This window comes from Phyllobates terribilis, unplaced genomic scaffold (assembly GCF_046119375.1).
Source record: "Phyllobates terribilis strain yellow unplaced genomic scaffold, ASM4611937v1 Scaffold_11__3_contigs__length_659146591, whole genome shotgun sequence".
Taxonomy (NCBI): domain Eukaryota; kingdom Metazoa; phylum Chordata; class Amphibia; order Anura; family Dendrobatidae; genus Phyllobates; species Phyllobates terribilis.
The window spans coordinates 584,180,126-584,205,830 of NW_027362771.1; the positions used below are offsets into that span (position 1 = coordinate 584,180,126).

A 25,705-nucleotide genomic window follows, 5' to 3' on the forward strand; every position below is an offset into this window, starting at 1 on the left:
AGCCGCGGGACCGGGCCGCCACTACTACCCCCAACGTCTCCCTATTGCCTGGATCCGCCTGCCCCACGGCCCAGGGGGCGAGTCATATACCACATGCATTATATGTTTTAGACACATTTTTGACATCTTCAATGAAGGAGCATGGTCGATCAGCAAACAAGTGGAGATCGGGGCGTTGCCTAAATCACAAACCTGTGCACCAGAAATGTATAGGACTGTAAATGGTGTGAACTGAGTCTAGAAGAGTTTAGACACGCGACAGATTTATAAACTACCATGAGACTCTTTGATACATTTGCCCCCGTTAACACAGAACCGGCAGTGGATGTGATTTGTATAGAAGATACCCCTGAGTGTACGGAGCCTCACATTGTACTGACCAAAGTCTCAGACGGCTGATTAGTCCCGCATGCCTGTGGTCAGGAGAGAAAATTCCAAAAATGTTTTATATAAATCAGTTTATGCTGTTATATGGATGGATGTGATTATTATTATGTCCAAATCATCTCTCTTTCTGTCCATTCATTCTATCTATCAAGTGGTGTATCGGGAGTTTGGGGGGCCGGTGCCAGTGCCGGTACACCCCCCCGCCAGACTTTCAACTGTCACCACATCCTGGATGCAGTTGAAAGCAATGATGGAAGAGGGAGCTGTCAGCTGTCGCTCCCTCCTCCATCATTCTCCCTGTGCTTCTGACGTCTCAGCGCAGCGGGCGAGATGATGTCATTACATCGCGACCAATTTGCTGAGCAGTGCAGACCAAAAGCTGCAGAGACTGGAGCAGCGGGGAAACAGGGAGAGGTGAATATTTTTTTTAATCATTGAGCTCTTTGTGGGTCCATCATACAGTTTGGAGGACTATATGGGGGCCATTATGCTGCTTGGGAGGCCGTCATACTATATGGAGGTCTATTTGGGAGGCATCATACTATTTGGAGGGCTATAGGGGAGATTAATATATTTTTTAATCACTGAGTACTTTGTGGAGGCCATCATACTATTTGGACAGCTATGTGTGGGGCCATCATACAATTTTGAGGGTTATGCAGGGGGCCATCATACTATTTGAAGTGCTATGTGGGGGACCATCATATAATTTGGAGGGTTATGTAGGGGGCTATCATACTATTTGGAGTGATATGTGGGGGGCCATTATACAATTTGGAGGGTTATGTGGGGGCCTTCATACTATTTGAAGGGCTATGTGGGGGCCATCATACTATTAGGAGGGCTATATGAGGGGGCCATCATACTATTTAGAGGGCTATGTGGGGGGCAATCCTACTATTTGGAGGGCTATGTGTGTGCCATGATACAATTTGGAGGGTTATGTGGGGGCCATCATACTATTTGGAGGGGTATGTGGGGGGCCATCATACTATGTGGAGGGCTATGTGGGGGACAATCATACTATTTGGAGTGCTATGTGGGGCCATCATACTATTTGGGGGAGCACCGTACTATTTGGAGGCCTGTGTGGGGGCTATCATACTATTTGGAGTGCTATGTGGGGGCCGTCATACTATTCAACGTTCTATGCAGGGGCCATCATGCTACTTAGGGCTCATCATGCCATTTTGAGAGCTATGTGAGGGACCATCATACTTTTTGGAGGGTTATATGGGGGGCTATCGTACTATTTGGAGGGCTATGTGGGGGCATAATACAATTTGGAGGGTTATGTAGGGGGTCATCATATTATTTGGAGTGCTATATAGGGGCCATCATACTATTTGAGGGGCATGCCATCATACTATTTGGAGGGTTATGTGGGGGCCATCATACTATTTGGAGGGCTATGTGAGGGGGTCATTATACTATTTGGAGGGCTATGCAGAGGTTATTATATTATTTGGAGGGCTATGTGGGGCCATTATGCTACTTGGGGGGCCATCATACTATTTGGAGGGCTATGTGAGGGGCATCATACAATTTGGAATGCTATGTGGGGGGCCATCATACTATTTGGAGGGCTATGTAGGGGGCCATCATACTATTTGTAATGCTATGTGGGGGCCATCATACAATTTATCTGGGTGATTAATATATTTGTTTAATCATTGAGTACTTTGTGGGAATCATCATACTATTTGTAATGCTCTGTGGAGGCCATCATACTATTTGGAGGGCTATGTAGGGGGCCATCATACTATTTGGAATGCTATGTGGGGGGCCATCATACTATTTGGAGGGCTATGTAGGGGGCCATCATACTATTTGTAATGCTCTGTGGAGGCCATCATACTATTTGGAGGGCTATGTAGGGGGCCATCATACTATTTGTAATGCTATGTGGGGGCCATCATACAATTTGGGGGGCTATGTAGGGGCCTTCATACTATTTGGGGGTGCATCATACTATATGGAGGGCTATTTGTGGGGTCATTATACTATTTGGAGGGCTATGTAGGGGGTCATTATACTACTTGGGGGGCTATGTGTGGGTGATCATACTATTCGGGGGGCATCATACTATTTGGAGGGCTATTTGTGGGGCCATCATACCATTTTGAGGGCTATGTAGTGGGACATCATACTATTTGGAGGGCTATGTGAGGGGGCAATCATACTATTTGGAGGGCTATGTGGGGGGCAATCATACTATTTAGAGGGCTATGTGTGGGCCATAATACAATTTGGAGGGTTATGTGGAGGGACATCATACTATTTGGAGTGCTATGTAGGGGCCATCATACTATTTGGAGCGCTATGTGGGGCCATCATACTATTTGGGGGAGCATTGTACTATTTAGAGGGCTTTGTGGGGGCCCTCGTACTATTTGGAGTGCTATGTGGGGGCCATCATACTATTCAAAGTTCTATGTTGGGGCCGTCATGCTACTGGGGGGGCCATGATACCATTTTGAGAGCTGTGTGGGGGGGCTATCATACTATTTGGGGGGCTATGTGGGGGGTCATCATACTATTTGGAGGGTTATGTGGGGGCCATCATACTATTTGGAGGGCTATATGGGGGACATTATACTATTTGGAGTAGTATGGAGTCATTATACTATTCGGGTGGCATCATACTATTTGGGGGGCTATGTGGGAGGCTACCATACTATTTGGAGGGTTATGTGGGGGCCATCATATTATTTGAAGTGCTGTGTGGGGCCATCATACTGTTTGCGGGCGTATCATGCTATTTGGAGTGCTATATGGGGGCCATCATACTATTCAAAGTTCTATGTGGGGGTCATCATGCTACTTGGGGGGCCATCATAATATTTGCAGAGCTATGTGGGAGCCATCATACTATTTAGGGGGGCATCCTACTATTTAGATGGCAATTTGGGGGCCATCATACTATTTACAGGGGGTATCCTACTATTTGGATTGCTATTCGGGGGCCATTATACTATTTGAAGGAGTATTTCGGGGCATTATACTGTTTAGAGGGCTGTGTGGTGGCCAATTACAGTGGCAAGTAAAAGTTTTGGTATCCCTGGTCAAAAGTACTGTTATTGTGAACAGTTAAGCAAGTTGAAGATGAAATTATGTCTGAAAGGCTTAAAGTTAAAGATGACACATTTCCTTTGTATTTTAGGCACAAAAATATATATATAGTCATTTTTTACATTTTAAAAATTACAAAAAGGTAAATGGACCGATGCAAAAGTTTGGGCACCCTTGGAGATTTGTGAGCTCAGATAACTTTGACCAAGGTTTCAGACCTTAATTAACCTGTTAGGGTTATGGCTTGCTCACCATCATTGTTAGGAAAGGCCAGGCGATGTATGTTTCCCAGCATTATAAAAACCCAACCTTCTCTAAGCTCGTTCCAAAAAACAGCAGCCATGGGTTCTTCTAAGCAACTGCCTAGCACTATGAAAATGGTGGAGGCCCAAACAGCAGGAGAAAGTTATAAGAAGATAGCAAAGCGTTTTCAAGTTGCCCTTTCCACAGTTTGAAATGTAATTAAGAAATGGCAGTTACCAGGAATGGTGGAGGTCAAGATAAGGTCTGGAAGACCAAGAAAACTCTCAGTGACAGCTGCTCATAAGATTGTTAGAGAGTCAAATTAGAACCCCTGCTTGACTACAAAAGACTTTCTCCCCATAAAATTCAGCATCCGAAGTATGCAAAAGACCATCTAAACAAGCCTGATGCATTTTGGAAACAAGTCCTGTGGATCGATGAGGTTATAATAGAACTCTTTAGCCACAATGATCAAAGGTATGTGTGGAGAAAAAAGTATTTAGTCAGCCACCAATTGTGAAAGTTTTCCCACTTAAAAAGATGAGAGAGGACTGTAATTGACATCATAGGTAGACCTCAACTATGAGAGACAAAATGTGAAAACAAATCCTGAAAATCACATTGTCTGATTTGTACAGAATTTTTTTTCACATTTTGGTGGAAAATAGGTATTTGGTGAATTACAAACAAGGAAAATTTCTGGCTCTCACAGACTTGTAACCTCTTCTTTGAGAGGCTCATCTGTCCTCCACTCATTACCTGTAGTACTGGCACCTGTTTGAACTTGTTATCAGTATAAAAGACTCCTGTCCACAACCTCAAACAGTCACACTCCAAACTCCACTATGGTGAAGACCAAATAGCTGTCGAAGGACATCAGAAACAAAATTGTAGCCCTGCACCAGGCTGGGAAGACTGAATCTGCAATAGGCAAGCAGCTTGGTGTGAAGAAATCCACTGTGGGAGCAATAATTAGAAAATGGAAGACATACAAGACCACTGATAATCTCCCTCGATCTGGGGCTCCACACAAGATCTCACCCCATGGGGTCAAAATGATCTCAAGAACGGTGAGCAAAAATCCCAGAACCACACAGTGGGACCTAGTGAATGACCTGCAGAGAGCTGGGACCAACGTTACACAGGCTACCATCAATAACACACTACGCCACCAGGGACTCAGATCCTGCAGTGCCAGACGTGTCCCCCTGCTTAAGCCCTTACATGTCCGGGCCTGTCTGAAGTTTGCTAGAGAGCATTTGGATGATCCAGAAGAGTATTGGGAGAATGTCATATGGTCAGATGAAACCAAAGTAGAACTGTTAGGTAGAAACACAACTTATCGTGTTTGGAGGAGAAAGTATGTTGACTTGTATCCAAAGAACACCATACCTACTGTGAAGCATGGGGGTGGCAACATCATGCCTTGGGACTGTTTCTCTGCCCAGGGACCAGGATGACTGATCAGTGTACATGAAAGAATGAATGGGGCCATGTATCGTGAGATTTTGAGTTCAAACCTCTTTCCATCAGCAAGGGCATTGAAGACGAAACGTGGCTGGTTCTTCTGAATGACAATGATCCCAAGCACACCACCGGGGCAATGAAGGAGTGGCTTCATAAGAAGCATTTCAAGGTCCTGGAGTGGCCTAGCCAGTCTCCAGATCTAAACCCTATAGAAAACCTTTGGAGGGAGTTGAAAGTCCGTGTTGCTCAGTGACAGCCCCAAAACATCACTGCTCTAGAGGAGATCTGCATGGAGGAATGGGCCAACATACCAGCAACAGTGTGTGCCGGCCTTGTGAAGACTTACAGAAAACGTTTCACCTCTGTCATTGCCAACAAAGGATATATAACAAAGTATTGAGATGAACTTTTGTAATTGACCAAATACTTATTTTCCACCAAAATGTGAATTTTTTTTATTTCAGATCAAACAATGTGATTTTCAGGATTTGTTTTCTCATTTTGTCTCTCGTAGTTGAGGTCTACCTATGATGTCACTTACAGGCCGACCTCATCTTTTTAAGTGGGAGAACTTGCACAATTGGTGGTTAGGGAAAGGAGAAGAAAGAGGTAGCGACATAAAGCCCATAAACATTTGTTGATGTAAAAAAATATATACCTTTATTAAACATATCTTTTTTTAAAAAAAGGAAATTCAATCGCATAAGGAGTATTTGACACCAATGGCCATGTACAGAGAAGAACGGACGTACCAAACATCCAGCCCTTTTGGCATATCAATACAATCGATGGTTAGATTTGCATGCTCCAATCCATACTAACACTCAAGTGTTCCCGCCAATCTAGGGCAGTTTGTAAACAATATATGATGATGGCAATATACTGTGTGAGAGTGGCAACTATAAATGCTATACACCCCCAATTTGAAGAAGATTTTTATATGTGAAATATGTGACTAATACTTATTGTGAATAATGACATAATTGTAAAAATTTGTACTCTTTGTATCTGTCACAAGAATGCATGTAGTACTGTAATTTCCTTCAGAATTGACATTATTTGTTGATAAAGCTTAGAGATCAGACCCTCCGGCTGATCTCTAGTTTGGTTATTCTAATTCCTGGTGGGATATGTATGGTGTATTCATAGCCTCCCTGTTCCATTCTGCATGATTAGCTCCTAGCAACCTGTCTTGAGGGCCGAAGCACGCATGCGCGTCATGCCTGCGGCGCGTCCCCCGGCTTTCGGCATCTCACCGTGAGGACCTGCGCCGCGGTCAGCTGATCGTGACGCGGGTACCACGTGATGCCGACGCCGCGGGCCGCCCCGCCCGTCATGACGCGTCATGACCAAGGGTCCTCAAACAGATTGAACAGAACATGGATATCCGGTCTGTGCACGTGTTAATTGGTGTGGGGACACTTAAAAGGATGACACTGACACTGCCATATGCCCCCTGACAAAGGTTCGCCCAAACGCCCGTTGGGGTGGATGTACACCATCCAGCCGTTGGTACGCTCCTGGCTCCCTGTATTTAAGGTAGCTATATACTCTATATACAACATACTTTATCATATATTGTTTACAAACTGCCCTAGATTGGCGGGAACACTTGAGTGTTAGTACCTCTTTCTTCTCATTTCCCTAGTTGTTTTTGCGAAGCCCCCCTGGGCCTGTGCTGTGCAGGGGGAATACCCGGAGCCGGATCGCTGGGGGTTGTAGTTCTCCGTGGCGGTGACCCGGTCCGTGCCCAGGGCGGTCAAACCAGTGGCAGTCTATTGGTATTGTAATTGTCCGACTACGCCACCCGTGGATTGCGGTCAGTGGGGACCGCCGCTGCGCTGCAGACCGCTGAGGCTGATGTAGTTTGCGCAGCCGAGTATGGGATAACTCCCCACGGGAGAAGTAATGCCTCAGGGCAGCTAATGTGGATGATGGGAGTGATGGTGTGAGCGTCCCAGTAGTAATGGTGCTGGTGCGGCAATGAAACACAGAGAAATGTGGTGCAGTTCAGGGTCTTTACTGATGGTATAAAGCAGACCCTTCCGGGAGTACTGGCTAGTATAAGGGGCCTGGTCAGTCTGTGAGCAAGCAGGATCTCCCCTGGCCAGGTGGAGTTGTAGGCCTCCCCGACTATCTGCACTCTTTCCTGGCTACCTTGCTCTATGCGGGTAGAAGTAGCCCATGTCCCTGAGTATACCGTGTGGTGCTCACCCGTATGGCCGGTGACTTGGGGCCTTCCGTTAGCCTCCGCTTCACGATGGCGGTGCTGGTCCCTTGCTTGTGACCGTGCCTTCGGGTTTCTAAGGCCAGAGGACATGGAATCCCCTGCCGGTTGGATTCTGCTGCTGGACCTGGATGTCCCCACAGCCTCGGACTCCGTGTCCGGGTTTAGTGTCTTTAACTAGGGCGAACTCTGCTCAGCTCCAGCCCCTGGTATTCAGCTACTGTTCCTACAGAGCTCCTAGGTCTTCCTTTCCCTGTGTCTGCTGTCCTCCAGACCTGACTGCGTCTCTGTCTGGGACTTCACTCCAGGCTCTGACTGCTCTGCTTGTTCTGCAGGCTCTGTCTCACCTAATCCCGCCCCAGACCCAGTTTATAAGGGCAGATTCCTCCCCTCCCATGTCTGGGTGGGCCGTGTTGCATGCTTAGGGCTCCTGACCAGAGAAACCTCCCACTTGCTCTCAGACATAATATTTCTATTACTGTGGTAACCAGACCCCTGGGGTGCCACAGTGGTATACCTCCTGTGAGATTATGCAGACTCTTCTGTGGTATGTCTTAACAATTGGTGGCTGACTAAATACTTTTTTTTCCCTACTGTATGTGTGGAAAAAAAAGGACACGGAATTTCAGGAAAAGAACATCTCACCAACCATTAAGAATGGGAGTGGTTCAATCATGCTTTGGAGTTGTATTGCAGCCACGGGAACATTTCACGGGTAGAGGGAAGAATGGATTCAATGAAATTTCAACAAATTCTTAACACCTTGACAAACATAACACCATCTGTAAAAAAGCTGAAGTTGAAAAGAGGTTGGCTTCTACAAATGGATAATGATCCTAAACACACGTTAAAATCCACAATAGACGACCTCAAAAGGAACAAGCCGAAGGTTTTACAATGGCCCTCACAGTCCCCTGATCTGAACAGCATTGAAAATCTGTGTCAAGACCTCAAATAGCAGTGCATGCAAGACGACCCCGGAATCTCACAGAACTGGAAGGATTTTCTAAGGAAGAATGGATGAAAACCCCTCAAACAAGAATTGAAAGACTCTTGTCTGGCTACAAAAAGCGTTTATAAGCTGTGATACTTGCAAAAGGGGGCGCTACTGGGTACTAACCATGCAGGGTGCCCAAACTTTTGCATCAGCTTATTTTCTTTTTTTCAATTTTTAAAATGTAAAAGATGAAAAAAAAATAAAATATATATATATATATATATATATATATATATGTGACGCGCCCCCTGGGCCATGGGGTACCCGGAGCCGGGCCGGTAGATGCTGGGGGTTGTAGTCACAGTGGCAGTGACCCGGTCCGTGACCCAGGGCGGTCAATCCAAGGGTAATATATATATGTAGGTGATATAATGTCCGACTACGCCACCTGTGGAGTGCGGCTAATGAGGCCGCCGTTGCGGAACAGTCCTCTGAAGCTGATGGTTTGGCAGCAAGGGTGGTATAACTCCCCACAGGAGGAGTTAGCTTCAGGGCAGTGTGTGTGGATAATTGTGGTTGTTGTGCAGGAAGTCAATAATAAACACAGAGTCAGTGTGATGCAGTCCCAGGGTCTTTACTGATGACACTTTAGACAGGCCTGGACTGCAGTACTGGCTAGTGATAAGAGTCCGGTCAGCCTGGGAGCAAGCATAGAGTCCTCCTTGCCAGGTGGAGTTGTAGGCCTGCCGTTCTTACTATACTCTTTGGCTTCCCTGCTTGTAGCTGCGTTGTAGCCCACATCCCTGAGTGTAACGTGCGGTGCTCACCCGTATGGCTGGTAGCGCGGGCCTTGTGGATGCTTAGCTCCTCCGTGGCGGTACTGGTCCCTCTGTGCTACTGAGCCTCCGGGCTTCTGATGGGGGCCAGGAGACCTGCAATCTCCTGCCCTGCGGTATCTGCTGCTGGGCCTGAAGTGTCCCACAGCCTTGGACTCCGGTGTCCGGTTCTTTGTGTGCTCCAGCTAGGACGAGCTATCTCCAGCTCCAGTCCCTAGCTCCTCTCTCTTCGATGTCCTAAACTCAACTCTTTGCACTAAGCTAAACTAACCCCGCCTCCAGATCCAGTTGCCAAGGGGAGGGTCCTCCCCTTGCTGGTCTAGAGCCAGGAAGTGTTGCAAGTATTGTGTACCTGGCTAAAAGAACTCCTGCTTGCTTCCAGGTATGGCATTACCTCTTTTGAGGGAAGCAATGCCACTGTGGCAATCAGACCCTTGGGGTGCCACATATGTATGTATGTATATATATATATATATATATATATATATATATATATATATATAGACACTGCTCAAAAAAATAAAAGGAACACTTAAACAACAGAATATAACTCCAAGTAAATCAAAGTTCTGTGTAATCAAACTGTCCACTTAGGAAGCAACACTGATTGACAATCAATTTCACATGCTGTTGTGCTAATGGAATAGACAATAGATGGAAATTATTGGCAATTACCAAGACACACTCAATAAAGGAGTGGTTCTGCAGGTGGGGACCACGGACCACATCTAAGTACCAATGCTTTCTGGCTGATGTTTTGGTCACTTTTGAATGTTGGTTGTGCTTTCACACTCGTGGTAGCATGAGACGGACTCTACAACCCACAGAAGTTGCTCAGATAGTGCAGCTCATCCAGGATGGCACATCAATGTGAGCTGTGGCAAGAAGGTTTGCTGTGTCTGTCAGCGTAGTGTCCAGAGGCTGGAGGCGCTACCAGGAGACAGGCCAGTACACCAGTAGACGTGGAGGGGGCCGTAGGAAGGCAACAACCCAGCAGCAGGACCGCTACCTCAACCTTTTTGCAAGGAGGAACAGGAGGAGCACTGCCAGAGCCCTGCAAAATGACCTCCAGCAGGCCACAAATGTGCATGTGTCTGCACAAACGGTTAGAAACCGACTCCATGAGGGTGGTATGAGCGCCCGACGTTCACAGATGGGGGTTGTGCTCACAACCCAACACCGTGCAGGACGCTTGGCATTTGCCACAGAACACCAGGATTGGCTAATTCGCAACTGGCACCCTGTGCTCTTCACAGATGAAAGCAGGTTCACACTGAGCACATGTGACAGACGTGACAGAGTCTGGAGACGCCGTGGAGAGCGATCTGCTGCCTGCAACATCCTTCAGCATGACCGGTTTGGCAGTGGGTCAGTAATGGTGTGGGGTGGCATTTCTTTGGAGGGCCGCACAGCCCTCCATGTGCTCACCAGAGGTTGCCTGACTGCCATTAGGAACCGAGATGAGATCCTCAAACCCCCTGTGAGACCATATTCTGGTGCGGTTGGCCCTGGGTTCCTCCTAATGCAGGACAATGCCAGACCTCATGTGGCTGGAGTGTGTCAGCAGTTCCTGCAAGATGAAGGCATTGAGGCTATGGACTGGCCCGCCCGTTCCCCAGACCTGAATCCGATTGAGCACATTGAGACATCATGTCTCGCTCCATCCACCAACGTCACGTTGCACCATAGACTGTCCAGGAGTTGGCGGATGCTTTAGTCCAGGTCTGGGAGGAGATCCCACAGGAGACCATCCGCAACCTCATCAGGAGCATGCCCAGGCGTTATAGGGAGGTCATACTGGCACGTGGAGACCACACACAATACTGAGCCTCATTCTGACTTGTTTTAAGGACATTACATCAAAGTTGGATCAGTCTGTAGTGTGTTTTTCCACTTTAATTTTGGGGGTGACTCCAAATCCAGGCCTCCATTGGTTAATACATTTGATTTCCATTGATGATTTTTGTGTGATTTTGTTGTAGTACATTCAACTTTGTACAGAACAAAGTATTCAATGAGAATATTTCATTCATTCAGATCTAGGATGTGTTATTTGAGTGGTCCCTTTATTTTTTTGAGCAGAGTATATATATATATATATATATATATATATATATATATATATATATTGCCTAAAATACAAAAGAAATGTGTTATCTTTAATTTTATTCCTTTTAGAGATCATTTCGTCTTCAACTTGCTTAACTGTTCTGTTCACAATAACAGTAATTTTAACCAGGATGCCCAAACTTTTACATGCCACTGTATACTGTATGGATGGCTTTGTGGTGGCCATAATACTGTTTGGAGGGCTATGTGGAGGCCAATTATACTGTTTGGAGGGACGTGTGGGGTCAATTCCATGACACTGTGTTCAAGGTTGTATGGGGTCCATTATACTGTTTGGAGGGCTATGTGAGGGGCCTTTATACCCTGTGGGGGGTTGTGCGTTGGCCATTATACTGTGTGGATCGTTGTGCAAGGGCCATTACTGTATATTGTTTGTAGTGCTAGTGGGGTCACTATACTGTATGGAGGGCTGTGAGTGTGCCATCATATTGTGTAGAGGGCTGTGTCGAAGCCATCATACTGTTTGTGGGGGATTATGGGGGCCATCATACTGTGTAGAGGGCTATTTATTGTGTTGAGGGCTGTGTCAGGGCCATCATATTTTGTAGAGGACTGTGTCGAGGCCATCATATTGTGTAGAGGGCTGTCTCGGGACCGACCATCATATAGTGTAGAGGGCTATTTATTGTGTAGAGGGCTGTGTTGGGGTCATCATATTGTGTAGAGGGTTGTGTCGTGGTCATCATATTGTGTAGAGGGCTGTGTCGGGGCCATTATATTGTGTAGAGGGCTGTGTCTGGGCCATTATATTGTGTAGAGGGCTGTGTTGGGGTCATCATATTGTGTAGAGGGCTGTGTTGGGGTCATCATATTGTGTAGAGGGCTGTGTTGGGGTCATCATATTGTGTAGAGGGTTGTTTCGTGGTCATCATATTGTGTAGAGGGCTGAGTCGGGGCCATTATATTGTGTAGAGGACTGTGTCTGGGCCATTATATTGTGTAGAGGGCTGTGTTGGGGTCATCATATTGTGTAGACGGTTGTGTTGGGGGCATCATATTGTGTAGAGGGCTGTGTCGGAGCTATTATATCGTGTAGAGGGCTGTGTTGGGGCCATCATATTGTGTAGAGGGCTGTTTATTGTGTAGAGGGCTGTGTCGGGGCCATCATATTGTGTATAGGATTGTGTTGGGGTCATCATATTGTGTAGAGGGCTGTGTCGAGGCCATTATATTGTGTAGAAGGCTGCGTCGGGGTCATCATATTGTGTAGAGGGCTGTTTATTGGGTAGAGGGCTGTGTCGGAGCCATGATATTTTGTAGAGGGCTGTTTATTGTGTAGTGGGCTGTGTCAGAGCCATGATATTGTGTAGAGGGCTGTTTATTGTGTAGAGGGCTGTGTTGGGGCCATCATACTGTTTATGGGGGACTATCATACTGTGTAGAGCAGACCGAGACATCAGAGACAGCGAGCGGGCAAGGGAGGGCACGGTGCCCCCCGTGGGCTGGAAAATAGTGGCCCAAGGGGCGCACCGTGCCCTCCCTGGCCCGCTTGCTGTCTACATCCGCACTGACTGCATTAGTGGAGAAGGGACCTCCGGCAATCAGCATGTGAAGCTGCTGACACGATGACGTCATTTCATCACATCAGCTGTGTACTGCAGAGAGTCAGCACTGGAGACAGGAGCAGAGGCAGAGTTCTGGGGGAATGGGACCAAGGTGAGTATCTGGTGTTCTTTGTTTTTCATGTGTATGGGATGTTTGGCTGGACATGGAGCTGCTATGGGGTTTTCATCCTAGACATGGGGAGGCTATGGGGGTCTCATCTTGAACATGGGAAGGCTATGGGGCTCTAATGCTGGACGTGGGGAGGCTATGGAGCTCTAATGCTGGACGTGGGGAGGCTTTGGGGGTCTCATGCTCGACATGGGGAGGCTATGGGGGTCTCATGCTGGACATAACGAGTCTATGGGGGTCTCATGCTGGACATGGGGAAGCTAAGGGGTCTTATCCTGGACATGGGTAGGCTATGGGGCTCTAATGCTGGACATGGGGAGGCTATGGGGATCTCGCGCTGGACATGGAGAGGCTGTGTGGCACTGATGCTGGACATGGGGGGCTGTGGGACTCTCATGCTGGATATGGAGAGGCTGTGGGGCTCTCATGCTGGACATGGAGAGGCTATGGGGGTCTCAAGCTGGATATGGGGAGGCTATGGGGATCTCGTGCTGGACATGGGGAGGCTCTGGGGGTCTCATGATGGACATGGTGAGGCTGTGGGGATTTCATCCTGGGCATGGGGAGGCTATAGGGGTCGGCTATAGGGGTCGCATGCTGAACATGGGAAGCCTATGGGGCTCTCATGCTGGACATGGAGAGACTGTATGGCTCTCATGCTGTACATGGGGAGACTGTGAGCCTCTAATGCTGGACATGGGGAGGCTGTGGGGCTCTCATGCTGGACATGAGGAGGCTGTGTGGGGCTCATGCTCATGCTGGGCATGGAGGGGCTGTGAGGCTCTAATACTGGACATGGGGGGCTGTGGGACTCTCATACTGGATATGGAGAGGCCGTGTGGTTCTCATACTGGACATGGGGAGGCTATGGGGGCCTTATGCCGGACATGGGGAGGCTATGGGGCTCTCATACTGGACATAGGGAGGCTGTGGGGCTCTTATGCTGGACGTGGGGAGGCTATGGGGGTCTCATGCTGGATATGGGGAGGCTATGGGGATCTCGTGCTGGACATGGGGAGGCTCTGGGGGTCACATGATGGACATGGGGAGGCTGTGGGGATTTCATCCTGGGCATGGGGAGGCTATGGGGGTCGCATGCTGAACATGGGAAGCCTATGGGGGTCTCATGCTGGACATATCAAGGCTATGGGGCTCTAACGCTGGACATGGGGAGGCTGTGGGGCTCTCATGCTGGACATGGAGAGACTGTGGGGCTCTCATGCTGGACATGGGGAGGCTGTGAGGCTCTAATGCTGGACATGGGAAGCTGTGGGGCTCTCATGCTGGACATGGGTAGGCCATGTGGGGCTCATGCTCATGCTGGACATGGAGAGGCTGTGAGGCTCTAATGCTGGACATGAGGGGGCAGTGGGACTCTCATGCTGGATATGGAGAGGCTGTGTGGTTCTCATGCTGGGCATGGGGAGGCTATGGGGGCCTCATGATGGACATGGTGAGGCTGTGGGGATTTCATCCTGGGCATGGAGAGGCTGTGGGGCTATCGTGCTGGACATGGAGAGGCTGTGGGGTTCTTATGCTGGACATGGGGAAGCTGTGGGGCTCTCATGCTGGACATGGAGAGGCTATGGGACTCTCATGCTGGACATGGGGTGGCTGTGTGGCACGGATGCTGGACATGGGGGGCTGTGGGACTCTCATGCTGGATATGGAGAGGCTGTGGGGCTCTCATGCTGGACATGGAGAGGCTATGGGGGTCTCATGCTGGATATGGGGAGGCTATGGGGATCTCGTGCTGGACATGGGGAGGCTCTGGGGGTCTCATGATGGACATGGGGAGGCTGTGGGGATTTCATCCTGGGCATGTGGAGGCTATAGGGGTCGCATGCTGAACATGGGAAGCCTATGGGGCTCTCATGCTGGACATGGAGAGACTGTGGGGCTCTCATGCTGGACATGGGGAGACTATGAGGCTCTAATGCTGGACATGGGGAGGCTGTGGGGCTCTCATGCTGGACATGGGGGGCTGTGTGGGGCTCATGCTCATGCTGGGCATGGAGAGGCTGTGAGGCTCTAATACTGGACATGGGGGGCTGTGGGACTCTCATACTGGATATGGAGAGGCCGTGTGGTTCTCATGCTGGACATGGGGAGGCTATGGGGGCCTCATGCCAGACATGGGGAGGCTATGGGGCTTTCATACAGGACATGGAGAGACTGTGGGGCTCTCATGCTGGACATGGGGAGGCTGTGGGGCTCTCATGCTGGACATGAGGAGGCTGTGTGGGGCTCATGCTCATGCTGGACATGGAGAGGCTGTGAGGCTCTAATGCTGGACATGGGGGGCTGTGGGACTCTCATGTTGGATATGGACAGGCTGTGTGGTTCTCATGCTGGACATGGGGAGGCTATGGGGGCCTCATGCTGGACATGGGGAGGCTATGGGGCTCTCATACTGGACATGGGGAGGCTGTGGGGCTATCATGCTGGACATGGAGAGGCTGTGGGGCTCTTATGCTGAACATGGGGAAGCTATGGGGCTCTCATGCTGGACATGGAGAGGCTGTGGGGCTCTCATGCTGGACATGGAGAGGCTATGGGACTCTCATGCTGGACATGGAGAGACTGTGGGGCTCTCATGCTGGACATGGGGAGACTGTGAGGCTCTAATGCTGGACATGGGGAGGCTGTGGGGCTCTCATGCTGGACATGGGGAGGCTGTGTGGGGCTCATGCTCATGCTGTGCATGGAGAGGCTGTGAGGCTCTAATACTGGATGGGGGGGCTGTGGGGCTCTCATGCTGGACATGGAGAGGCTATGGGACTCTCATGCTGGACATGGGGAGGCTGTGTGGCACTGATGCTGGACATGGGGGGCTGTGGGACTCTCATGCTGGATATAGAGAGGCTGTGGGGCTGTCATGCTGGACATGGAGAGGCTATGGGGGTCTCAAGCTGGATATGGGGAGGCTATGGGGATCTCGTGCTGGACATGGGAGGCTCTGGGGGTCTCATGATGGACATGGTGAGGCTGTGGGGATTTCATCCGGGGCATGGGGAGGCTATAGGGGTCGCATGCTGAACATGGGAAGCCTATGGGGCTCTCATGCTGGACATGGAGAGACTGTAGGGCTCTCATGCTGTACATGGGGAGACTGTGAGGCTCTAATGCTGGACATGGGGAGGCTGTGGGGCTCTCATGCTGGACATGGGGAGGCTGTGTGGGGCTCATGCTCATGCTGGGCATGGAGAGGCTGTGAGGCTCTAATACTGGACATGGGGGGCTGTGGGACTCTCATACTGGATATGGAGAGGCCGTGTGGTTCTCATGCTGGACATGGGGAGGCTATGGGGCCCCATGCCGGACATGGGGAGGCTATGGGGCTCTCATACTGGACATGGGGAGGTTGTGGGGCTCTCATACTGGACATGGGGAAGCTGTGGGGCTCTCATGCTGGACATGGAGAGGCTATGGGACTCTCATGCTGGACATGGGGAGGCTGTGTGGCACTGATGCTGGACATGGGGGGCTGTGGGACTCTCATGCTGGATATGGAGAGGCTGTGGGGCTCTAATGCTGGACGTGGGGAGGCTATGGGGGTCTCATGCTGGATATGGGGAGGCTATGGGGGTCTCGTGCTGGACATGGGGAGGCTCTGGGGGTCTCATGATGGACATGGGGAGGCTGTGGGGATTTCATCCTGGGCAGGGGGAGGCTATAGGGGTCGCATGCTGAACATGGGACGCCTGTGGGGGTCTCATGCTGGACATATCAAGGCTATGGGGCTCTAATGCTGGACATGGGGAGGCTGTGGGGCTCTCATGCTGGACGTACAGAGGCTATGGGGCTCTCATGCTGGACATGGAGAGACTGTGGGGCTCTCGTGCTAAACATGGGGAGGCTGTGAGGCTCTAATGCTGGACATGGGAAGCTGTGGGGCTCTCATGCTGGACATGGGGAGGCCATGTGGGGCTTATGCTCATGCTGGACATGGAGAGGCTGTGAGGCTCTAATGCTGGACATGAGGGGGCTGTGGGACTCTCATGCTGGATATGGAGAGGCTGTGTTGTTCTCATGCTGGGCATGGGGAGGCTATGGGGGCCTCATGATGGACATGGGGAGGCTATGGGACTCTCATGCTGGACATGGAGAGGCTGTGGGGCTATCATGCTGGACATGGAGAGGCTGTGGGGCTCTTATGCTGGACATGGGGAAGCTGTGGGACTCTCATGTTGGACATGAAGAGGCTGTGGGGCTCTCATGCTGGACATGGAGAGGCTATGGGACTCTCATGCTGGACATGGGAAGGCTGTGAAGCTCTAATGCTGGACATGGGGGACTGTGGGACTCTCATGCTGGATATCGAGAGGCTGTGGGACTCTCATGCTGGACATGGGGAGGCTGTGGAGGTCTCATGCTGGACATGGGGAGGCTATGGGGCTCTCATGCTGGACATGGAGAGGCTGTGGGGCTCTCATGCTGGACATGGCAAGGCTGTGTGGGGCTCATGCTCATGCTGGACATGGAGAGGCTGTGAGGCTCTAATGCTGGACATGGGGGCGGGGCGGTGAGACTCTCATGCTGGATATGGAGAGGCTGTGTGGTTCTCATGCTGGACATGGGGAGGCTATGGGGGCCTCATGCTGGACATAGGGAGGCTTTGGAGCTCTCATGCTGGATATGGAGAGGCTGTGGGGCTCTCATGCTGGACATGGGGAGGCTGTGTGGCACTGATGCTGGACATGGGGGGCTGTGGGACTCTCATGCTGGATATGGAGAGGCTGTGGGGCTCTAATGCTGGACGTGGGGAGGCTATGGGGGTCTCATGCTGGATATGGGGAGGCTATGGGGGTCTCGTGCTGGACATGGGGAGGCTCTGGGGGTCTCATGATGGACATGGGGAGGCTGTGGGGATTTCATCCTGGGCAGGGGGAGGCTATAGGGGTCGCATGCTGAACATGGGACGCCTGTGGGGGTCTCATGCTGGACATATCAAGGCTATGGGGCTCTAATGCTGGACATGGGGAGGCTGTGGGACTCTCATGCTGGACATAGAGAGGCTATGGGGCTCTCATGCTGGACATGGAGAGACTGTGGGGCTCTCGTGCTAAACATGGGGAGGCTGTGAGGCTCTAATGCTGGACATGGGAAGTTGTGGGGCTCTCATGCTGGACATGGGGAGGCCATGTGGGGCTTATGCTCATGCTGGACATGGAGAGGCTGTGAGGCTCCAATGCTGGACATGAGGGGGCTGTGGGACTCTCATGCTGGATATGGAGAGGCTGTGTTGTTCTCATGCTGGGCATGGGGAGGCTATGGGGGCCTCATGATGGACATGGGGAGGCTATGGGACTCTCATGCTGGACATGGAGAGGCTGTGGGGCTATCATGCTGGACATGGAGAGGCTGTGGGGCTCTTATGCTGGACATGGGGAAGCTGTGGGACTCTCATGTTGGACATGAAGAGGCTGTGGGGCTCTCATGCTGGACATGGAGAGGCTATGGGACTCTCATGCTGGACATGGGAAGGCTGTGAAGCTCTAATGCTGGACATGGGGGACTGTGGGACTCTCATGCTGGATATCGAGAGGCTGTGGGACTCTCATGCTGGACATGGGGATGCTGTGGAGGTCTCATGCTGGACATGGGGAGGCTATGGGGCTCTCATGCTGGACATGGAGAGGCTGTGGGGCTCTCATGCTGGACATGGCAAGGCTGTGTGGGGCTCATGCTCATGCTGGACATGGAGAGGCTGTGAGGCTCTAATGCTGGACATGGGGGCGGGGCGGTGAGACTCTCATGCTGGATATGGAGAGGCTGTGTGGTTCTCATGCTGGACATGGGGAGGCTATGGGGGCCTCATGCTGGACATGGGGAGGCTATGGGGGCCTCATGCTGGACATGGGGAGGCTTTGGGGCTCTCATGCTGGATATGGAGAGGCTGTGGGGCTCTCATGCTGGATATGGAGAGGCTGTGGGGCTCTCATGCTGGACATGGGGAGGCTGTGGGGCTCTCATGCTGGACATGGGGGGCTGTGTGGGGCTCATGCTCATGCTCAGGGCCATCATATTGTGTACAGGGCTGTGTCGGGGCCATTATATTGTGTAGAGGGCTGTGTTGGAGCTATCATATTGTGTAGAGGGTTGTGTCGGGGCCATCATATTGTGTAGAGGGCTGTGTTGGGGTTATCATATTGTGTAGAGAGCTGTGTCAGGGCCATCATACTGTTTGCGGGTGACTATGGGGGCCATCATACTGTGTAGAGGGGTTATCATATTGTGTAGAGGGTTGTGTCGGGGTCATCATATTGTGTAGAGGGCTGTGTTGGGGTTATCATATTGTGTAGAGGGCTGTGTTAGGGCCATCATACTGTTTGTGGGGGACTATGGGGCCAGCATACTGTGAAGAGGGTTATTTTTGTGTAGAGAGCTGTGTCGGGGCCATCATATTGTGTAGAGAGCAGTGTCGGGACCATCATATTGTGTAGAGAGCTGTGTCGGGGCCATCATATTGTGTACAGGGCTGTGTCGGGGCCATCATATTGTGTACAGGGCTGTGTCGGGGCCATCATATTGTGTAGAGGGCTGTGTTGGGGTCATCATATTGTGTACAGGGCTGTGTCGGGGCCATCATATTGTGTACAGGGCTGTGTCGGGGCCATCATATTGTGTAGAGAGCAGTGTGCGGGCCATCATATTGTGTAGAGAGCAGTGTCGGGGCCATCATATTGTGTAGAGGGCTGTGTCGGGGCCATCATATTGTGTAGAGAGCAGTGTCGGGGCCATCATATTGTGTACAGGGCTGTGTCGGGGCCATCATATTGTGTAGAGGGCTGTGTCGGGGTCATCATATTGTGTAGAGGGCTGTGTTGGGGCCATCATATTGTGTACAGGGCTGTGTCGGGGTCATCATATTGTGTAGAGGGCTGTGTTGGGGTCATCATATTGTGTACAGGGCTGTGTCGGGGCCATCATATTGTGTACAGGGCTGTGCGGGGCCATCATATTGTGTAGAGAGCAGTGTGCGGGCCATCATATTGTGTAGAGAGCAGTGTCGGGGCCATCATATTGTGTAGAGGGCTGTGTCGGGGCCATCATATTGTGTAGAGAGCAGTGTCGGGGCCATCATATTGTGTACAGGGCTGTGTCGGGGCCATCATATTGTGTAGAGGGCTGTGTCGGGGTCATCATATTGTGTAGAGGGCTGTGTTGGGGCCATCATATTGTGTACAGGGCTGTGTCGGGGTCATCATATTGTGTAGAGGGCTGTGTTGGGGTCATCATATTGTGTACAGGGCTGTGTCGGGGCCATCATATTGTGTAGAGGGCTGTGTCGGGGTCATCATATTGTGTAGAGGGCTGTGTTGGGGTCATCATATTGTGTACAGGGCTGTGTCGGGGCCATCATATTGTGTAGAGGGCTGTGTCGGGGTCATCATATTGTGTACAGAGCTGTGTCGGGGCCATCATATTGTGTACAGGGCTGTGTCGGGGCCATCATATTGTGTACAGGGCTGTGTCGGGGTCATCATATTGTGTACAGGGCTGTGTCGGGGTCATCATATTGTGTAGAGGGCTGTGTTGGGGCCATCATATTGTGTACAGGGCTGTGTCGGGGTCATCATATTGTGTAGAGGGCTGTGTTGGGGCCATCATATTGTGTACAGGGCTGTGTTGGGGTCATCATATTGTGTACAGGGCTGTGTCGGGGTCATCATATTGTGTACAGGGCTGTGTCGGGGCCATCATATTGTGTAGAGGGCTGTGTCAGGAAAATCATACTGTTTGTGGGGGACTACGGGGGCCAGCATACTGTGTTGGGGTCACTGTGGGGGTTACTATAGGTTCATCTGTGGAGAGAACTATGGATGAATTCACTGTGGGGGAATCTTACAGTGTTTGGGGGGCACATTTGTTGGTGCATGACTATATCCATGTTATGCAATGAATACACACGCTGGGAGTTGTAGTCCCCAGCTTACACTAGGCACGTGATTATTATGCAATGTCCATAGTGCAGCTGTGTCAGTAATATTATATCTATCTCTTTATAATAGGAGGGGGGGGAATTAACAGAGAAAATGAAGAGGGATGTGTAGGGAGCAGGGACAGCCCGGGGAGGGAGAGGCTGGCACATTCTCACAGGACGCACTAGGGTTAAGTAAGGTGAACGCTCAGCCTCAGATGAACTCTGCGGGGCAGGGAGAGAAGTGTGTGCAGAGATAGAGACAGAGCATGAGCCGCCCGGGGAGACTGCAGCCAGCACCCTGCCTGCTCCTGCCCGACACCCGGGAGACTGCAGCCAGCACCCTGCCCGACACCCGGGAGACTGCAGCCAGCACCCTGCCCGACACCCGGGAGACTGCAGCCAGCACCCTGCCCGACACCCGGGAGACTGCAGCCAGCACCCTGCCCGACACCCGGGAGACTGCAGCCAGCACCCTGCCCGACACCCGGGAGACTGCAGCCAGCACCCTGCCCGACACCCGGGAGACTGCAGCCAGCACCCTGCCCGACACCCGGGAGACTGCAGCCAGCACCCTGCCCGACACCCGGGAGACTGCAGCCAGCACCCTGCCCGACACCCGGGAGACTGCAGCCAGCACCCTGCCCGACACCCGGGAGACTGCAGCCAGCACCCTGCCCGACACCCGGGAGACTGCAGCCAGCACCCTGCCCGACACCCGGGAGACTGCAGCCAGCACCCTGCCCGACACCCGGGAGACTGCAGCCAGCACCCTGCCCGACACCCGGGAGACTGCAGCCAGCACCCTGCCCGACACCCGGGAGACTGCAGCCAGCACCCTGCCCGACACCCGGGAGACTGCAGCCAGCACCCTGCCTGCTCCTGCCTGAAAACCAGGACCGCACAGGTACAGAGAGAGCCTGAGCCGCAGAGCTGACACTCTAATACTGTGGTGATGGGGGAGCCTGCCCCGCAGAGCTGACACTCTAATACTGGAGTGATGGGGGAGCCTGCCCCGCAGAGCTGACACTCTAATACTGGAGTGATGGGGGAGCCTGCCCCGCAGAGCTGACACTCTAATACTGGAGTGATGGGGGAGCCTGCCCCGCAGAGCTGACACTCTAATACTGGAGTGATGGGGGAGCCTGCCCCGCAGAGCTGACACTCTAATACTGGAGTGATGTGGAGCCTGCCCTGCAGAGCTGACACTCTAATACTGGAGTGATGGGGAGCTTGACCTGCAGAGCTGACACTCTAATACTGGAGTGATGGGGGAGCCTGCCCCGCAGAGCTGACACTCTAATACTGTGGTGATGGGGAGCCTGCCCTGCTGAGCTGACACTCTAATACTGGAGTGATGGGGGAGCCTGCCCCGCAGAGCTGACACTCTAATACTGTGGTGATGGGGAGCCTGCCCCGCAGAGCTGACACTCTAATACTGTGGTGATGGGGAGCCTGCCCCGCAGAGCTGACACTCTAATACTGGAGTGATGGGGAGCCTGCCCTGCAGAGCTGACACTCTAATACTGGAGTGATGGGGAGCCTGACCTGCAGAGCTGACACTCTAATACTGGAGTGATGGGGCTCCCTAACCTCCAGAGCTGACACTCTAATACTGGAGTGATGGGGAGCCTGACCTGCAGAGCTGACACTCTAATACTGGAGTGATGGGTGAGCCTGACCTGCAGAGCTGACACTCTAATATTGGAGTGATGGGGGAGCCTGCCCTGCAGAGCTGACACTCTAATACTGGAGTGATGGGGAGCCTGAGCCGCAGAGCTGACACTAATACTGGAGTGATGGGGGAGCCTGCCCTGCAGAGCTGACACTCTAATACTGGAGTGATGGGGCACCTTAACCTCCAGAGCTGACACTCTAATACTGGAGTGATGGGGGAGCCTGCCCTGCAGAGATGACACTCTAATACTGGAGTGATGGGGGAGCCTGCCCTGCAGAGCTGACACTCTAATACTGTGGTGATGGGGCACCCTAACCTCCAGAGCTGACACTCTGATATTTCACTAATGGGGATAGGTGACAGCTGCAGAGCTGACACTCCAATCTATGGTTCTTCTGTTATAATGGTGGATTTAACAGTCTAATATGTGACTGCTTCATAGGAAGAAGAGAGAATATGTTACTGCTCAGCTGACACTCTTAACAGCAGGATGCTGGAATATATTACCAATGGGGGAGGAGCTGCAGAGCTGACACTCTAATATAGAACTGCTTGATAAGATAGGGAGAATGAGATACTGCTGAGCTGACACTCTAATATGTGACATTCTAGATACTAGAGAGGGAGAATGTGATACTGCGGAGCTGACACTATAGCAAGGCGCTCTGATAAATGGCTAATGAGAGGAATCTATGAATCTTATGATGATATAGCTGACAGTCTAATAAGTGACTGCTGTATAGTAAAGGAGACAGCATGAGATACTGAAGAGCTGACACTCTCAGCAGGGTTCTCTGTCACTCAATAAAAGGGAAAATGTGCTGCGCTGCAGAGCTGACACTCTAAGTTAAGGTTACTGGTATGTAATGTGATAAACTGTAAAACTAATATGTGACTAATCTCTGCTTCTTACATATCGGGAAAGCTGACAGTCTAATATGTGACTGCTTATGATGTGTCATCAATATCAGATCACTGGGGGACTGACACCCGGCGCCCAAACAATCAGCTGTGATAAGCGCCATCCGGATGTAAACAGTGAACGGAGCTGAACCGCGCAGCTTCATTCAGTGTCACCACCGCTGCCGGGACCCAGACAGCAGCTCTATTCTCCACCGACGCTCTAATATGTGACTGCTATACAGTAACAGGAGATACTGCAGAGCTGACATTCTAATATGAGACTACTATACAGTAAGAGGAGATACTGCCGAGCGGACACTCTAATATGAGACTGCTATACAGTAAGAGGAGATACTGCCGAGCGGACACTCTAATATGAGACTGCTATACAGTAAGAGGAGATACTGCCGAGCTGATGCTCTAATATGAGACTGCTATACAGTAAGAGGAGATACTGCCGAGCTGACACTCTAATATGAGACTGCTATACAGTAAGAGGAGATACTGCCGAGCTGATGCTCTAATATGAGACTGCTGTATAGTAAGAGGAGATACTGCCGAGCTGATGCTCTAATATGAGACTGCTATACAGTAAGAGGAGATACTGCCGAGCTGACACTCTAATATGAGACTGCTGTATAGTAAGAGGAGATACTGCCGAGCTGACACTCTAATATGAGACTGCTATACAGTAAGAGGAGATACTGCCGAGCTGATGCTCTAATATGAGACTGCTGTATAGTAAGAGGAGATACTGCCGAGCTGACACTCTAATATGAGACTGCTATACAGTAAGAGGAGATACTGCCGAGCTGACACTCTAATATGAGACTGCTGTATAGTAAGAGGAGATACTGCCGAGCTGACACTCTAATATGAGACTGCTATACAGTAAGAGGAGATACTGCCGAGCTGACACTCTAATATGAGACTGCTATACAGTAAGAGGAGATACTGCCGAGCTGACACCCTAATATATGACTGTTATACAGTAAGAGATGGAACAACAGAGCTGACACTCTGATTTTTACTATTGGTACGACCATTGTGGTACTGCAAAGCTGACACTCTAATATGAGACTGTTCTCCATGTGATGTCCGCTGTGTATGCTGCCTGTCTTTGTGCGGATCTTGGTAGGAGTCAGACCCGAGTTTCATTGCCTATTTCATAAGAAAATTCTCTGCTTTCCAAGAAATGATTACACAATTATTAGCGCATAATAACGCGGTGCACCTCCCCCCGGCGGAGTTATCACGAGCGCCAGACGCGTTCTGTGGCTCTCACCAGATAAATATGTGTCCGTCTGCTCGAATCCTGGTGCTTCTCTGTTACATAGGAAATGTGGACTAGATGCCTTACATCAGCAGCAGGGTCTATGGACGGAGCTGAACAACTTCTCCAGGCAGGAAGACAATATAGGCTATGGGAGTGAAAATCCAGAACGATAGGATAGGTTTAGGGTTAGAGATGGTTGGGATTAGCGTCAGATACCTAGGGTTAAGGTTAGAGACCTCCGTGTAACTGGTAGAAATGGCTGAGATTGGAAAACTAGGGAATAGATTCGTTTATGATAAGGGTCAGCAGCCGTAGAGATGATAAGGGGGGTTGGAGTATAGATTTAGGTGTAAGAGTTAAAGGTGAATATGGTTTTGGTTAAAGCTGTGGAGTTAGGCTTAGAGCTCTAGGGTTTGGACAAAGATCGAGATCTAGTTGAAATACTTAGCAATAGAGATAATTAGGGTTTTTTTGTCTTGAGCTCTAGGGTTAGGGTTAGGGATTTAGGTCATTGTTTTAGGGCAATGGTTAATAAACTAGAGTTACGTTTCAAAGTTTGGCTCTAGGGTTAGGGATAGTAAATTACGTCAGGATTTTAAGGTTATGGTTATAATTCTAGCTCTAGGGTTGGAGATCTAGATCACAGTTTTGGGTTAGAATTAAAGTTGAAGGTCTACCTCCAGGTTTAGATTTAGTAATTTAAGATTAGGGTAACAATTGAGATCTAGATGTTAGAGTTTGTGGTAGAAATAAATTGGGTTATAGGTTATAGATCTAGGTCAAGATTAAATAAATATCTAGATCTATAGTGTTCAAGGTCTAGCTCCAAGATTAGGGTTAGTAATCGAGGAGTAGAGTAGCAGCTGAGGTCTAGATGTTAGTATTTGAGGTAGATCTAGGTCAAGGATAAATATCTAGATCTAGGGTTCAAGGTTCAGTTGTAGGTTTATG

General features: G+C 50.5%; 1 protein-coding gene across 3 annotated transcripts in view; it reads left to right on the forward strand.

Moving 5' to 3' along the window:
* The window catches only part of LOC141167006 (uncharacterized), a 39,313-nt gene that overhangs the window by 8,728 nt on the left and 4,880 nt on the right, over positions 1-25,705 (forward strand). The window contains exon 1 of one of the 3 annotated variants that reach the window (XM_073654290.1): positions 21,109-21,804. The exons of the other annotated variants lie outside the window; for them this stretch is intronic. The gene's annotated coding sequence lies outside the window, so the exon portion shown is untranslated. Of the gene's footprint in view, positions 1-21,108; positions 21,805-25,705 lie in introns of those variants that run through there. 3 annotated transcript variants of the gene reach the window in all.